We start from the raw sequence: 18,237 nt of genomic DNA on the forward strand, positions 1-18,237 counted from the left end.
GTGTCCAAGAGTTCAAACCTTCGCCGATCATAAAGTGATATACTGAAAATGGAATTCCAAAGGTTTCACCCTGACCAATCAAATATTATGTCATCTTTTAACAATCGAGATCCCAGAGATTGGACTCCCACAATCATAAAGTAGTGGCATATCCCGGCAATAAGTGTTCCAGAGGCCAGAACCTCATTATCAAAAAGTGATCTATCAATATAGTTCCCAGAAATTGAACCATGACCAATCATAAGTGACACAAAGTGACGACATATTCTAACAAGAGGGGAACCATAGAGTGGACACCATGGTGGCTCAGTGGTTAGCATTGCATCATTGCAGCACTTGGGTCCTGAGTTCAAATACCACCAAGAACAACATCTGCAACAAGTTTGTATGTTCTCCCTGTGTTTGAGTGGGTTTCTTTAGGGATCTCTGGTTTCCCCCCAAAGTTGACAGCAATGATGATGTCTGTAATGTGCTGCCGAATAAGATAGCAGTATATAAGCAAAGCATGATAAATAATAATTGGATTACCACAATTGTAAAGTGGTGGTATATCCGAACTATAGTGTCCCAGCGGTCGGACCATCACTGATCATAACGTTATGACAAGTGTGGCACTGTTTCTGCAAAAGAAACACAAAAAAAACATATAAACCCTAACTTCTAATCTCCTCCAAGGATGATGAAGACAATGCATGATAAAGCTTAAAAGGTAACCTAGATCCTCGACCATAAAGGTATCCATTTTCCTGCAGTGAAAGTATTATTCTGGATTAAGAGGAAAAAAAAATGATAAATGCTACAAATCTATCTCTCATCACTGAAAGACAAATTTATACCTTTCATAACATATCCTGTATTATAGCGGTTTAGTTTCTCAAAACACATTACTACTGTTGAAATATCAGTAGGGGGTTCCTAAAAAGCTGTGAAGCCTGCAATTAAAATGTGTGATTGTTTCAAAACTTAGGAATGTGCAAGATATTCAGAAACTATTATCTGTCTGTTTAGAAGCAGCTGGAAGTCTAAAGAAAGTCATACATAGGCAGAGGATTAAAAAAAGATCTGTTGTAATTCCACTCTTGCCCTAAAGATGGCGCTAGTGTTATTTGGAAACAAAACGGTGCTGCTGCTGATCAGGTTTTTTTTTTTGCAATTGCAGTCAAGTTTAACAGACATATGAGGAGCTGAATGTCTGCTCACTGTTCAGTAACCGCTTGGCCTTGCATGACTGATACGTGGAGTAGGATAAGTAAAATTTGGAAGTCCATGCTTCTTAATTACTTCTTTATTGTAAGTCATATAAAGCAGGAATAGTAGGGAGTAGTGTTGAGCATTCCGATACTGCAAGTATCGGGTATCGGCCGATATTTGCGGTATCGGAATTCCGATACTGCGTTCCGATACTTTCAGTATATCGGATACCGGAATCGGAAGTTCCCATAATTCAAATAGCCAGAATTCAGCCAATGAGGAATGATTAGAAGTGTGGGCACATCCTGTTCTGCATGGTAGGCATGTAACTATTGGCATGGCTGTGATTGGCTGCTGAAATGATGTCATGATGCACTATAAAAGTCGCTGCCGCCATTTTGGGTTCACTCTGCTGTGAATTCAGTTAGGGACAGGACGTTGTGTTCTGACTAATGGCCAGTTTAGAGATAGCGATTTGCTTCATTGTGCTTTACCCAGGCTAATTTAGCAACCGCTGTGTGAGAACCTTGTTTTTGCCTTGCAGCGCTGTTCACAGGTGTCTGCAAGGTGTCTGCAAGGTGTCTCGCTACACTCATCAGGAGGGCGTTAAACTAGAAGAAGAGGGGACGGGAAGAAAAACATTAGACTCGAACAAAGACGACCCAGGAAAACATACTCAGAAGGGAGGTAAGAACATTTCTAAAACAATCCACAGTGAGGAGATTGGAACAAAACAAAATCCTCTAAACTGCATGCTCGCAAACGCCAGAAGCCTGACAAACAAGATGGAAGAACTAGAAGCAGAAATATCTACAGGTAACTTTGACATAGTGGGAATAACCGAGACATGGTTAGATGAAAGCTATGACTGGGCAGTTAACTTACAGGGTTACAGTCTGTTTAGAAAGGATTGTAAAAATCGGAGAGGAGGAGGGGTTTGTCTCTATGTAAAGTCTTGTCTAAAGTCCACTTTAAGGGAGGATATTAGCGAAGGGAATGAGGATGTCGAGTCCATATGGGTTGAAATTCATGGAGGGAAAAATGGTAACAAAATTCTCATTGGGGTCTGTTACAAACCCCCAAATATAACAGAAACCATGGAAAGTCTACTTCTAAAGCAGATAGATGAAGCTGCAACCCATAATGAGGTCCTGGTTATGGGGGACTTTAACTACCCGGATATTAACTGGGAAACAGAAACCTGTGAAACCCATAAAGGCAACAGGTTTCTGCTAATAACCAAGAAAAATTATCTTTCACAATTGGTGCAGAATCCAACCAGAGGAGCAGCACTTTTAGACCTAATACTATCTAATAGACCTGACAGAATAACAAATCTGCAGGTGGTTGGGCATTTAGGAAATAGCGACCACAATATTGTGCAGTTTCACCTGTCTTTCACTAGGGGGACTTGTCAGGGAGTCACAAAAACATTGAACTTTAGGAAGGCAAAGTTTGAACAGCTTAGAGATGCCCTTAATCTGGTAGACTGGGACAATATCCTCAGAAATGAGAATACAGATAATAAATGGGAAATGTTTAAGAACATCCTAAATAGGCAGTGTAAGCGGTTTATACCTTGTGGGAATAAAAGGACTAGAAATAGGAAAAACCCAATGTGGCTAAACAAAGAAGTAAGACAGGCAATTAACAGTAAAAAGAAAGCATTTGCACTACTAAAGCAGGATGGCACCATTGAAGCTCTAAAAAACTATAGGGAGAAAAATACTTTATCTAAAAAACTAATTAAAGCTGCCAAAAAGGAAACAGAGAAGCACATTGCTAAGGAGAGTAAAACTAATCCCAAACTGTTCTTCAACTATATCAATAGTAAAAGAATAAAAACTGAAAATGTAGGCCCCTTAAAAAATAGTGAGGAAAGAATGGTTGTAGATGACGAGGAAAAAGCTAACATATTAAACACCTTCTTCTCCACGGTATTCACGGTGGAAAATGAAATGCTAGGTGAAATCCCAAGAAACAATGAAAACCCTATATTAAGGGTCACCAATCTAACCCAAGAAGAGGTGCGAAACCGGCTAAATAAGATTAAAATAGATAAATCTCCGGGTCCGGATGGCATACACCCACGAGTACTAAGAGAACTAAGTAATGTAATAGATAAACCATTATTTCTTATTTTTAGTGACTCTATAGCGACAGGGTCTGTTCCGCAGGACTGGCGCATAGCAAATGTGGTGCCAATATTCAAAAAGGGCTCTAAAAGTGAACCTGGAAATTATAGGCCAGTAAGTCTAACCTCTATTGTTGGTAAAATATTTGAAGGGTTTCTGAGGGATGTTATTCTGGATTATCTCAATGAGAATAACTGTTTAACTCCATATCAGCATGGGTTTATGAGAAATCGCTCCTGTCAAACCAATCTAATCAGTTTTTATGAAGAGGTAAGCTATAGACTGGACCACGGTGAGTCATTGGACGTGGTATATCTCGATTTTTCCAAAGCGTTTGATACCGTGCCGCACAAGAGGTTGGTACACAAAATGAGAATGCTTGGTCTGGGGGAAAATGTGTGTAAATGGGTTAGTAACTGGCTTAGTGATAGAAAGCAGAGGGTGGTTATAAATGGTATAGTCTCTAACTGGGTCGCTGTGACCAGAGAAGGACTTGGGGATCCTAGTTAATGATAAACTTACCTGGAGCAGCCAGTGCCAGGCAGCAGCTGCCAAGGCAAACAGGATCATGGGGTGCATTAAAAGAGGTCTGGATACACATGATGAGAGCATTATACTGCCTCTGTACAAATCCCTAGTTAGACCGCACATGGAGTACTGTGTCCAGTTTTGGGCACCGGTGCTCAGGAAGGATATAATGGAACTAGAGAGAGTACAAAGGAGGGCAACAAAATTAATAAAGGGGATGGGAGAACTACAATACCCAGATAGATTAGCGAAATTAGGATTATTTAGTCTAGAAAAAAGACGACTGAGGGGCGATCTAATAACCATGTATAAGTATATAAGGGGACAATACAAATATCTCGCTGAGGATCTGTTTATACCAAGGAAGGTGACGGGCACAAGGGGGCATTCTTTGCGTCTGGAGGAGAGAAGGTTTTTCCACCAACATAGAAGAGGATTCTTTACTGTTAGGGCAGTGAGAATCTGGAATTGCTTGCCTGAGGAGGTGGTGATGGCGAACTCAGTCGAGGGGTTCAAGAGAGGCCTGGATGTCTTCCTGGAGCAGAACAGTGTTGTATCGTGCAATTATTGGGTTCTGTAGAAGGACGTAGATCTGGGTATTTATTATGATGGAATATAGGCTGAACTGGATGGACAAATGTCTTTTTTCGGCCTTACTAACTATGTTACTATGTTACTATGTGTGAGAGCAGCTCACTCTGTAGTCTGGTCTGAGCTCAGCTCAGGGTGCATCACTGCCTCATACCGTTCCATTGTCCGTTTTTCAATTAGTGCAGCCAGCTGCACATTTGTTCAAATATATCCTATTAGTGGCTTCCCATCCGTATACAGCTAGATTGTGGGAAAACACTATAGGATTGCATAGAGGAGCTTTTTTGGCCTTGCAGCACCCTTCACGGCGGCCTGCACGGTCTCTGTGTGAGTGCAGCTCACTCTGTAGTCTGTTCTACTGCCACAGCCGGTTGTAGTCAGCTCAGGGTGTGTCACTGCCTCATACCGTTCCATTGTCCGTTTCTCAATTAGTGCAGTCTGCTGCACATTTGTTTAAATTAATCCTATTAGTGGCTTTCCATCCGTATCCTGCTAGATTGTGGGAAAACACTATAGGATTGCATAGAGGAGCTTTTTTTGGCCTTGCAGCGCCGTTCACGGCTGTCTACACGGTCTGTATGTGAGTGCAAATCACTGTGTAGTCTGTTCAGCAAAAAAAATAAAAAATTAATACAGTTCACCAAACACACCACTTTACAGTTGTGAAGGCCACATTAGCTCATATAGAAGTCTAGTCCACACTTTTGAAAATTAGTGTTTCTTATACCTGTTAGGAGCTGTTCAGGAATAAGCACACTAAACCTTTAGTACTTTTCTGCCTCTCTTTATCAGTCTACCAAGATGAAGAAGGCAGGGAGTAAGGTACGTGGGTGTGGAGCAGGGAGAGGACGTGGGTATTCTGTGCCTGCTGCGGGCACCGGTGACTCATCATCACCCAGTTTCAGCAGGGAACAGTCCTTCATGCGCAGCTTTGTAGGAGATCGCTGTACCCCGCTGCTGCGGGAAGAACAAATTGAAGCCGTTGTTGGATGGATGGCAGCTAACACATCGACTTCAATTAGTGCCACATCCTCTCATGCACAGAGCACTGGAGAGCACCCATTTGTCTCTTCACCACCTGCCAAATTGCCCAGGCAGTCAGAGAGCCCAGGACAGGAGCCATCTCTACTTCTGTTCTCTGAATCTCTTGGCTTGGAAAGAGGGGGCCAGCCAAGCAGCATTGGAGAAATGGAAGAAGAGGCAGTATGCAGCGATGCCTAACAGCTTTGTCTCTCTGATTCTGAAGAGGCGGGTGGGCCAGTGCCTCTGGTCAGCACACCTCAGTACGCATCCGATGATGAGACTCAGGTGCCACTTTCTGGTGCATACTGTGCTGCCGAGACTACCCAGGAGAAGCAGTTGGTGGAAGAGGGTAGTGTAGATGATGAGGTCCTTGACCCATCATGGCGTTTGGTACAGGAAGGTGCTAGGAGCAGCTCTGAGGAAGAGATTCCTTGAACGGCCCAAAGAGGGAGAGGGAGGGGGAAGACTGCGGTGCCTGTAGCCTCCACTTTGGCACCCATTAGGAGAATGGCTCTTCCAAAAGCCAAAACGGGCGGTCCCAAGACTTGCAGTGCCTGGTCCTTTTTTGACACAGTTGCAGATGACATTTGCTTGGTCAAATGCAAGCTGTGTCATCAGAAAGTCAAACGAGGGAAAAGTGTCAGCAACCTCAATACCACAAATATGTGGAAACATGTGCGGACCAAGCACGTGGTGGAGTTACAAAAACACACTGAAGATCTAGGCCAACCTACAGCGGCACCTACCACCTCTTCAGCTCGTGTTGTAGCCTCTTCCTCCAGCTCACACACAGCTGGTTCGGCTTCCTCACAGGATCGCCATGGAAGAACCTCTGGCACTGTTGTCCAGAGACCCAGTGTAATTCCACCCACAGTACCACGTTCCCAGTCATCCTCACACTCCCAGCCCACTCTACAGCCATCGGTAGCACAGGCATGGGAGAAAAGGCGGCCATTCTCGGCAAACCACCCCCGAGCACAAGCTCTGAATGCTGGCATTGCAAAACTACTGTCTCTTGAAATGCTCTCATTCAGGCTGGTGGAGACTGACACCTTTCGTAACTTGATGGCATTGGTAGTCCCACAATACAATGTGCCCAGCCGCTTTTATTTCAGTAGGCAAGCCGTCCCTGCCCTGCAAAAGCATGTGGAGGGAAACATTCAACATGCGCTACTAAACGCCGTCAGTAGCAAGGTCCACCTCACCACCGATGCGTGGACCAGTCACCATGGACAGGGACGATACCTTTCCCTCACTGCCCATTGGGTCAATGTTGTGGAGCCGGGTACAGATCTTGCGAGTGGCACTGTATGTGTTCTGCCAACTCCAAGGATTGCAGGAATCCAGTCTGTACACATTGCCTCCTCATACTCCAGTTCCTCAGAATCATCGCTGCAGGAGCCGTCACGGTCTACCTCCACCTTGACCCATGAATGCTTACCTGTTACGACCGATATGAGCACAGCCGTAGCCAAACATCAACAGGCCGTACTGAAATTAATTTCTTTGGGGAATCGAAGCCACACGGCGCAGGAGCTCTGGAATGACATCAAGCAGGAGAGCGACATGTGGTTTGTGCCAGCGAATCTCCAGCCAGGCATGGTAGTGTGTGACAATGGCCGAAATCTGGTGGCAGCTCTGGCCCTAGGCAACCTCACTCACATCCCATGTCTGGCACATGTGCTCAACTTGGTCGTGCAGAGCTGCTGCACAAGGTCCGCCTAGAGTGTGCTCACATGCGGCGTTCCAGCATGGCAAGATCGCGCATTGCAGCTCTGCAGCGCCGATTACGCCTTCCAGAACATTGCATCATATGTGACCTACCAACCAGGTGGAATTCAACATTACATATGTTGGAGCGGTTGTGTGAGCAGCAGCCAGCAGTAATGGAGTACCAGCTGCATCAGGCGCAAAGAAGTCGCAGTGCGCGCCGTTCAGCCTTCACAACCACTGAGTGGGCCACTATGAAGGACATCTGCCAGGTTTTGCGTGCCTTTGATGATTCCACACGGATGGCGGGTGCAGATGATGCACTAGTCGGCATGACTATCCCCCTTATCTGCCTGCTTGAAAGAACACTGCAAGCGCTAAGGGATAATGTTGTGGAAGAGGTGGAGGATGAGGAGTCACAAATGCCATCTGCTTCTGGACAGTCGGCGCAACGTGGTTCCTCACACAGGCCTAGGCAGGGGACACTTTGTTAGGAGGATGAGGAGGAGTCAATGGAGGAGGAAGACATCTCTCCAGAGGAGGGAGTTACACAATTCTCCAGTAGTCAGTGTGTAGAGCGAGGGTGGGATGATGCTGAGCAGGCAGAGGTCATGCCTCAAGCAGGGGACAGCGTTTCTGCAGCACATGGTTGATTTCTTGCTGCAGTGCCTGAGAAACAACCGCCGCATTGCCCACATTCTCAACACGGCTGATTATTGGGTGTATACCCTCCTAGATCCTCGCTACCGGGACAACTTTCAAAGCCTCATAACACAGTTGATCCGGGAGCGTAAAATGTGGGAGTACCAAGACACACTGGTGCAGTCCATCATCTTCTCCAGTCCAAGCGAGAGCAGTGCTGGTAGTGCTTTACAAAGCAGCTCTGTGCGTCGAGACAGTGGAGGATGCTCTGCACAAAGAGAGAGCAGAAGCAGTGCCTCAGCACAAGGCAAGACCAGTATGGCCCAACAGTGGCAAAGTTTTGTGTGCCCGCCACAAATGTCTACACCATCACAGACAGCTCCAGTCAGCAGGAGGCAGCGTTTCTGTCAGATGGTGACAGACTACATGGCTTGCCCTCTCAGTGTACTCCCAGACAGCTCTTCCCCCTTCAAGGTTTGGGTCTCTAAGCTGGATACATGGCCAGAGCTTAGCCAATATGCATTGTAGGTGCTGGCTTGCCCTGCTGCTAGTGTATTATCGGAACGCGTCTTTAGTGCCGCAGGTGGTGTACTAACAGACCGTCGTATGCAACTATCCTCCGATAACGTTGACCGTCTTACTTTTCTGAAAATGAACAAGGCCTGGATCTTGCAGGAATTTGCCACTCCTCTTCCAGATTAAAAAATTGGTTGGCAACAGTATCCAGGTCTCCTGTTGTGTTCATGTTCTACCACCTGAACTGTAATCTCTGGGCTCCAACACCGCCAGTTGCTGCTCAGAAGTGCCGTCTGCACAGTCAACACATGACCCAGTGTTATTGGGTTTCAGTAACGTCAGCTGTTCCCCTGCTGTGTGTGCGGCAATAACTAAAGTCTGCTCCTCCTGCTTTCCCTGGGCTTCAACACTGCCAGTTGTTGCCCGGAAGTGTTGTCTGCACAATCAACAGTTGCTCCTCTGTTATTGGGGTTCAGTAACGTCAGCTGCTCCCCTGCTGTGTGTGCGACAATAACTAAAGTCTGCTCCTCCTGCTTTCCCTGGGCTTCAACACCGCCAGTTGTTGCCCGGAAGTGCTGTCTGCACAGTCAACAGTCGCTTCAATGTTATTGGGGTTCAGTAATGTCAGCTGTTCCCCTGCTGTGTGTGCGGCAATAACTAAAGTCTGCTCCTCCTGCTTTCCCTGGGCTTCAACACCGCCAGTTGTTGCCTAGAAGTGCTGTCTGTACAGTCAACAGTCGCTCCTCTGTTATTGGGGTTCAGTAATGTTAGCTGTTCCCCTGCTGTGTGTGCGGCAATAACTAAAGTCTGCTCCTCCTGCTTTCCCTGCGCTTCAACAATGCCAGTTGTTGCCCGGAAGTGCTGTCCGCACAGTCAACAGTCGCTCCTCTGTTATTGGGGTTCAGTAACATCAGCTGTTCCCCTGCTGTCTGTGCGGCAATAACTAAAGTCTGCTCCTCCTGGATTCCCTGGGCTCCAATACTACCAGTTGGTGCTCGGAAGTGCTGGCTGCACAGAGAAAAACACTTGCTCATGTGTCAGTGCTCCTCCTGGATTCCCTGGGCTCCAACACCGCCAGTTGCTGCTCAGAAGTGCCATCTGCACAGTCAACACATGACCCAGTGTTATTGGGTTTCAGTAACGTCAGCTGTTCCCCTGCTGTGTGTGCAGCAATAATTAAAGTCTGCTCCTCCTGCTTTCCCTGGGCTTCAACACCGCCAGTTGTTGCCCGGAAGTGCTGTCTGCACAGTAAAGAGTCGCTCATCTGTTATTGTGGTTCAGTAACGTCAGCTGTTCCCCTGCTGTGTGTGCGGCAATAACTAAAGTCTGTTCCTCCTGGATTCTCTCGGCTCCAATACCACCAGTTGGTGCTTGGAAGTGCTGGCTGCACAGAGAAAAACACTGTGTCAGTGGGGTTCAGCAACGTCAGCTGTTTCCCTGCTGTGTATCCGGCATAGTGTCCTGCGACCGCCACGCTGACACAACAACAGACATTAAACTGCCTCCAGTGCAGGCCTCAGCCTACACTCTCTTTCTCCTGGATTCCCTGGGCACAAACACTGCCAGTTGGTGCCCGGAAGTGCTGGCTGCACAGAGAAAAACACTCGCTCATGTGTCAGTGGGGTTCAGTAAAGTCAGCTGTTCCCCTGCTGTGTATCCGGCAAATTGTCCTGCCACCGCCACGCTGACCCAACAACAGACATTAAACTGTCTCCAGTACAGGCCTCGGCCTACACTCTGCTCCTCCTGGATTCCCTGGGCTCCAATACCTCCAGTTGGTGCTCGGAAGTGCTGGCTGCACAGAGAAAAACACTCGCTCATGTGTCAGTGGGGTTCAGTAACATCAGCTGTTCCCCTGCTGTGTATCTGGCAAAGTGTCCTGCGACTGCCACGCTGACACAACAACAGACATTAAACTGCCTCCAGTGAAGGCCTCGGCCTACACTCTGTTTCTCCTGGATTCCCTGGGCACAAACACCACCAGTTGGTGCCCGGAAGTGCTGGCTGCACAGAGAAAAACACTCGCTCATGTGTCAGTTGGGTTCAGTAACTTCAGCTGTTCCCCTGCTGTGCATCTGGCAAAGTGTCCTGCGACCGTCACACTAACACAACAACAGACATTAAACTACCTCCAGTGCAGGCCTTGGCCTACACTCTGTTTCTCCTGGATTCCCTGGGCACAAACACCGCCAGTTGGTGCCTGGAAGTGCTGGCTGCACAGAGAAAAACACTCGCTCGTGTGTCAGTGGGGTTCAGTAACATCAGCTGTTCCCCTAATGTGTATCCGGCAAAGTGTCCTGTGACCGCCACGCTGACACAGCAACAGACATTATACTGCCTCCAGTGCAGGCCTCGGCCTACACTCTGCTGCTCCTGGATTCCCTGGGCTCCAATACCGCCAGTTGGTGCTCGTAAGTGCTGGCTGCACAGAGAAAAACACTTGCTCATGTGTCAGTGGGGTTCAGTAAAGCCAGCTGCTCCCCTGCTGTGTATCCGGCAAAGTGTCCTGCGACCGCCACGCTGGCACAACAACAGACATTACATTGTCTCCAGTGCAGGCCTCGGCCTGCACTCTGCTCCTCCTGCATTCCCTGGGCTCCAATACCACCAGTTGGTGCTCAGAAGTGCTGGCTGCACAGAGAAAAACACTCGCTCAAGTGTCAGTGGGGTTCAGTAACGTCAGCTGATCCCCAGCTGTGTATCTGACAATGTGTCCTGCGACCGCCACGCTGACACAACAACAGATATTAAACTATTAAACTGCCTCCAGTGCAGGCTTCGGCCTACACTCTGCTCCTCCTGCTGTCCCTGGGCTCCAACACCACCACTTGCTGCCCGGAAGTGCCATCTGCACAGTCAACACTTGCTGCCGTGTTCTTGGGTTTCAGTAACGTCAGCTGATCCTAAGCTGTGTGTCCGGCAATGTGTCCTGCGACCGCCATGCTGACACAGATATTAAACTGCCTCCAGTGCAGGCTTCGGCCTACACTCTGCTCCTCCTGCTGTCCCTGGGGTCCAACACCGCCAGTTGCTGCTCGGAAGTGCCAACTGCACAGTCAACACTTGCTGCCGTGTTCTTGGGTTTCAGTAATGTCAGCTGATCCCCAGCTGTGTGTTTGGCAATGTGTCCTGCAACCGCCACGCTGACACAACAACAGATATTAAACTGCCTCCAGTGCAGGCTTCCGCCTATACTCGGCTTCTCCTGCATTCCCTGGGCTCCAACACCGCCAGTTGCTGCTTAGAAGTGTCTTTGGCACGTGTACTCCCTCCTGCCCAGCCCGGTTCCAGCACGCCAGCTGTTTCCGGGTAGTGTCAAGGTCACTTTGCCTCCAATACGTTGTCCTGTCGTGTTGCGGTCTGGATAGCCAACTCTATGGTGCCTGCAGTTTAGGTGCTTCCTATGTGGGCTGCGGGAACTGGCAATGAAGGCTGGTTCCGTTGTGCCAATAGGACAAACTCCCCCTGTTGGACTGTGGGTTTTCGGTAATTGCTAGGCTCACGGCCTAGCAATTTTTTTTTCCTGTGGACCTTCTGCTGCCTGAGTTCCAGCACCATTAGCTGGTTCTTAGGAACAGAAGCTTGAATAGGCCCCCCTGGTTCCAGTTCTGGGCAGAGCCTTTGGCTTAGGTGCCTCCTTCTGGGTATCAGAGTTCCACCAACGTCAGGTGGTCCTTGGTAGTGCTTTCTGGCACGGGTACCTCCTGCTTAGTAACCGGGTTCCAGTAGCGTCAGCTGCTTCTCGGCAGTGTCTTTTGCTCTTGTACCTTCTGCTCCCCATCCTGGTTCCAGTACCGTCAGCTGGTGCCGGTCAGAGCCTTTGGCTTAGGTGCCTCCTTTTGGGTATCCGAGTTCCACCAACATCAGGTGGTCCTTGGTAGTGCTTTCTGGCACGGGTACCTCCTACTTAGTAACCGGGTTCCAGTAACGTCAGCTGGTCCTCGGTTGTTCCATTGGCTCTTGTACCTTCGGCTAGCCATCTGGGTTCCAGTACCATCAGCTGGTTCTCGGCAGTGTCTTTTTCTCTTGTACCTTCTGCTCCTCATCCTGGTTCCAGTACCGTCAGCTGGTTCCGGGCAGAGCCTTTGGCTTAGGTGCCTCCTTCTGGGTATCCGAGTTCCACCAACGTCAGGTGGTCCTTGGTAGTGCTTTCTGGCATGGGTACCTCCTGCTTAGTAACCGGGTTCCAGTAACGTCAGCTGGTCCTCGGTTGTTCCATTGGCTCTTGTACCTTCGGCTAGCCATCTGGGTTCCAGTACCATCAGCTGGTTCTCGGCAGTGTCTTTTTCTCTTGTACCTTCTGCTCCTCATCCTGGTTCCAGTACCGTCAGCTGGTTCCGGGCAGAGCCTTTGGCTTAGGTGCCTCCTTCTGGTATCCGAGTTCCACCAACGTCAGGTGGTCCTTGGTAGTGCTTTCTGGCATGGGTACCTCCTGCTTAGTAACCGGGTTCCAGTAACGTCAGCTGGTCCTCGGTTGTTCCATTGGTTCTTGTACCTTCGGCTAGCCATCCAGGTTCCAGTACCGTCAGCTGGTTCTCGGCAGGGTCTTTTGCTCTTGTACCTTCTGCTCCCCATCCTGGTTCCAGTACCGTCAGCTGGTGCCGGGCAGAGCCTTTGGCTTAGGTGCCTCCTTTTGGGTATCCGAGTTCCACCAACATCAGGTGGTCCTTGGTAGTGCTTTCTGGCACGGGTACCTCCTACTTAGTAACCGGGTTCCAGTAACGTCAGCTGGTCCTCGGTTGTTCCATTGGCTCTTGTACCTTCGGCTAGCCATCTGGGTTCCAGTACCGTCAGCTGGTTCTCGGCAGGGTCTTTTTCTCTTGTACCTTCTGCTCCTCATCCTGGTTCCAGTACCGTCAGCTGGTTCCGGGCAGAGCCTTTGGCTTAGGTGCCTCCTTCTGGGTATCCGAGTTCCACCAACGTCAGGTGGTCCTTGGTAGTGCTTTCTGGCATGAGTACCTCCTGCTTAGTAACCGGGTTCCAGTAACGTCAGCTGGTCCTCGGTCTTTCCATTGGCTCTTGTACCTTCAGCTAGCCATCCGGGTTCCAGAACCATCAGCTGGTTCTCGGCAGTGTCTTTTGCTCTTGTACTTTCTGCTCCCCATCCTGGTTCCAGTACCGTCAGCTGGTTCCGGGCAGAGCCTTTGGCTTAGGTGCCTCGTTCTGGGTATCCGAGTTCCACCAACGTCAGGTGGTCCTTGGTAGTGCTTTCTGGCATGGGTACCTCCTGCTTAGTAACCGGGTTCCAGTAACGTCAGCTGGTCCTCGGTTGTTCCATTGGTTCTTGTACCTTCGGCTAGCCATCCAGGTTCCAGTACCGTCAGCTGGTTCTCGGCAGGGTCTTTTGCTCTTGTACCTTCTGCTCTCCATCCTGGTTCCAGTACCGTCAGCTGGTTTCGGGCAGAGCCTTTGGCTTAGGTGTCTCCTTCTGGGTATCCGAGTTCCACCAACGTCAGGTGGTCCTTGTTAGTGCTTTCTGGCACGGGTACCTCCTGCTTAGTAACCGGGTTCCAGTAACGTCAGCTGGTCCTCGGTTGTTCCATTGGCTCTTGTACCTTCGGCTAGCCATCCGGGTTCCAGTACCGTCAGCTGGTTCTCGGCAGTGTCTTTTGCTCTTGTACCTTCTGCTACATTTCCAAGTTCAAGAACCTAAAGATGATGACCCTGAAGACCGAGAAGCAGAAGATCAAGAAGCTGCAGAACAAAAAGCAGAAGAACATTAAGCATAAGACTAAAAATCAGAGCAAAAGATATTATCGAAATTATAAGCAGAAGAAGACTAAGCAGTGTATGGGGGTGAGTCCGTTCCTCCTCGTGGTGCCCCTGGAAAAAACCTGCTGCTGCAGGCCAAACTGAACGCGGACAAATCCTGTTATAAATCTTTTGCGACAGGCAGAACAGAACGTGTAATCTTCAAACTTTTATAGATAACAACTACAGGAAGGCCTGGCTGTCACAAATAAGAATATGATGAAGAAGAAGAATATGAAGAAGATGAAGAAGTTGATTATGAAGAAGAATAATAGTTGAATAAAAAGAATATGAAGAATGTAAAAAAAATAATACGAAGTAGGTGAAGAAGAAGAAGATGAATAAGGTGAAGGAGAAGTTGATGGAAAAGATGCTGCTGCTGAGGATGAAGAAGAAGAAAGTGTGGGAGAAGTTAAAAAGAAGGTGAATGAACAGCATGGAAGTAGTGAAACATAAATATCTGACTAAATATAAAAAATCGTAACATAGTCAATAGCTTTGTAACTCTGAACGTCTTAAAAAAAAAATTAATTCCTGCTATTCCAATACATCCTACATTATTCTTGTTTTCCTTCAAGTAGAATTAACTTACAAGGAAAGAAAGGGTTTATTTTAATTCCGATATTTTGGTCCCATTGACTTGCATTGGTATCGAGTATTGGTATCGGCGATATCCGATGTTTTTCGAATATCGGCCGATACAATCCAATACCAATACTTATGGATATCGGAAGGTATCGCTCAACACTATTAGGGAGTTTAAAGTGCAAGAACAAAAAACTCCAGCATGACGGATTACCCAGTGATCAATGAATGAATGAATTTGCTGATAAATTGTCGATTGTGTTTTAGTTTCAACTTGTTTTTATTTTTCAAAGAAAAACCAAGCAATATACACAACAATATCCCGCGCAGGGGAATATACATAAGTATAATCAAATTCTAAATTAACCTTGGGAACATTTAGACAATACATTTATACACGCAGACAAAGACAAGTGGTTGAAAAAGACAAGGGGGAGGGGGGGTAAGAGATCCATTACTGTATCAGAGCATCGTCAATAGTCGGGTATAAAGGGCGAGTCCATGATGGACAATCTGGCCTTAAGTTGGTCTCATAGTGATAATGATAAAACTTGGCCGAGATTACTGCAAGAGTTCCTTTCGATCCACGGCCTCCATATTTGGTAGTAAGGCTCCCATGCGTCTTCTCTTGTAGCTTGTATTCGTTCAAATAGCATGATGGTGTTCATTTTGTCAATTACCGAGGAAAAAGAAAGGGTAGTTGTTTTCCATTTTGTTGCAATGTGTAGCTTAGTGGCGAGGAATAGCTGGTTGACTAGATTATGGAGTTTGTTGGAGAAGCCCGGGTGTTTGGCCCCCAACAAGAACACTGTTGCATCTAACTGAATCGTCCCACCATAAAGCTCCTCTACAATAGATTTAATCTTTAACCAAAGAGTGGAAACAACCGGACAATCCCACCACGTGTGCTTCAAGTCACCCAAGGCTCCACACCCCCTGAAACACCGATCCGACATATTTGGGTAGATGGCATGTAATTTGCTCGGTACCAAATATGTCCTATGCAGGAGCTTGATGGACGTCTCAACTAAAGAGGTTTGCAGACTACCCTTGGAGAGAGAGCAGCAGCATTTTTGCCACTCCAATGGGGACATTATTTTATTAAAGTCTCTTTCCCATTGAATCATATATTTGAGTTTTACATCCTCTGATATTGCATTTAGGGTTGAGCATATCAAAGAGATAGCTCCCTTGCCCAATAGGTCATACAAACACATTTGCTCATAACCTGATGGGCGGTGAGTGACACCATGTAACATAGTAACATAGTAACATAGTTAGTAAGGCCGAAAAAAGACATTTGTCCATCCAGTTCAGCCTATATTCCATCATAATAAATCCCCAGATCTACGTCCTTCTACAGAACCTAATAATTGTATGATACAATATTGTTCTGCTCCAGGAAGACATCCAGGCCTCTCTTGAACCCCTCGACTGAGTTCGCCATCACCACCTCCTCAGGCAAGCAATTCCAGATTCTCACTGCCCTAACAGTAAAGAATCCTCTTCTATGTTGGTGGAAAAACCTTCTCTCCTCCAGACGCAAAGAATGCCCCCTTGTGCCCGTCACCTTCCTTGGTATAAACAGATCCTCAGCGAGATATTTGTATTGTCCCCTTATATACTTATACATGGTTATTAGATCGCCCCTCAGTCGTCTTTTTTCTAGACTAAATAATCCTAATTTCGCTAATCTATCTGGGTATTGTAGTTCTCCCATCCCCTTTATTAATTTTGTTGCCCTCCTTTGTACTCTCTCTAGTTCCATTATATCCTTCATGAGCACCGGTGCCCAAAACTGGACACAGTACTCCATGTGCGGTCTAACTAGGGATTTGTACAGAGGCAGTATAATGCTCTCATCATGTGTATCCAGACCTCTTTTAATGCACCCCATGATCCTGTTTGCCTTGGCAGCTGCTGCCTGGCACTGGCTGCTCCAGGTAAGTTTATCATTAACTAGGATCCCCAAGTCCTTCTCCCTGTCAGATTTACCCAGTGGTTTCCCGTTCAGTGTGTAATGGTGATATTGATTCCCTCTTCCCATGTGTATAACCTTACATTTATCATTGTTAAACCTCATCTGCCACCTTTCAGCCCAAGTTTCCAACTTATCCAGATCCATCTGTAGCAGAATACTATCTTCTCTTGTATTAACTGCTTTACATAGTTTTGTATCATCTGCAAATATCGATATTTTACTGTGTAAACCTTCTACCAGATCATTAATGAATATGTTGAAGAGAACAGGTCCCAATACTGACCCCTGCGGTACCCCACTGGTCACAGCGACCCAGTTAGAGACTATACCATTTATAACCACCCTCTGCTTTCTATCACTAAGCCAGTTACTAACCCATTTACACACATTTTCCCCCAGACCAAGCATTCTCATTTTGTGTACCAACCTCTTGTGCGGCACGGTATCAAACGCTTTGGAAAAATCGAGATATACCACGTCCAATGACTCACCGTGGTCCAGTCTATAGCTTACCTCTTCATAAAAACTGATTAGATTGGTTTGACAGGAGCGATTTCTCATAAACCCATGCTGATATGGAGTTAAACAGTTATTCTCATTGAGATAATCCAGAATAACATCCCTCAGAAACCCTTCAAATATTTTACCAACAATAGAGGTTAGACTTACTGGCCTATAATTTCCAGGTTCACTTTTAGAGCCCTTTTTGAATATTGGCACCACATTTGCTATGCGCCAGTCCTGCGGAACAGACCCTGTCGCTATAGAGTCACTAAAAATAAGAAATAATGGTTTATCTATTACATTACTTAGTTCTCTTAGTACTCGTGGGTGTATGCCATCCGGACCTGGAGATTTATCTATTTTAATCTTATTTAGCCGGTTTCGCACCTCTTCTTGGGTTAGATTGGTGACTCTTAATATAGGGTTTTCATTGTTTCTTGGGATTTCACCTAGCATTTCATTTTCCACCATGAATACCGTGGAGAAGAAGGTGTTTAATATGTTAGCTTTTTCCTCGTCATCTACAACCATTCTTTCCTCACTATTTTTTAAGGGGCCTACATTTTCAGTTTTTATTCTTTTACTATTGATATAGTTGAAGAACAGTTTGGGATTAGTTTTACTCTCCTTAGCAATGTGCTTCTCTGTTTCCTTTTTGGCAGCTTTAATTAGTTTTTTAGATAAAGTATTTTTCTCCCTATAGTTTTTTAGAGCTTCAGTGGTGCCATCCTGCTTTAGTAGTGCAAATGCTTTCTTTTTACTGTTAATTGCCTGCCTTACTTCTTTGTTTAGCCACATTGGGTTTTTCCTATTTCTAGTCCTTTTATTCCCACAAGGTATAAACCGCTTACACTGCCTATTTAGGATGTTCTTAAACATTTCCCATTTATTATCTGTATTCTCATTTCTGAGGATATTGTCCCAGTCTACCAGATTAAGGGCATCTCTAAGCTGTTCAAACTTTGCCTTCCTAAAGTTCAATGTTTTTGTGACTCCCTGACAAGTCCCCCTAGTGAAAGACAGGTGAAACTGCACAATATTGTGGTCGCTATTTCCTAAATGCCCAACCACCTGCAGATT

This window comes from Ranitomeya imitator, chromosome 1 (assembly GCF_032444005.1).
Source record: "Ranitomeya imitator isolate aRanImi1 chromosome 1, aRanImi1.pri, whole genome shotgun sequence".
Taxonomy (NCBI): domain Eukaryota; kingdom Metazoa; phylum Chordata; class Amphibia; order Anura; family Dendrobatidae; genus Ranitomeya; species Ranitomeya imitator.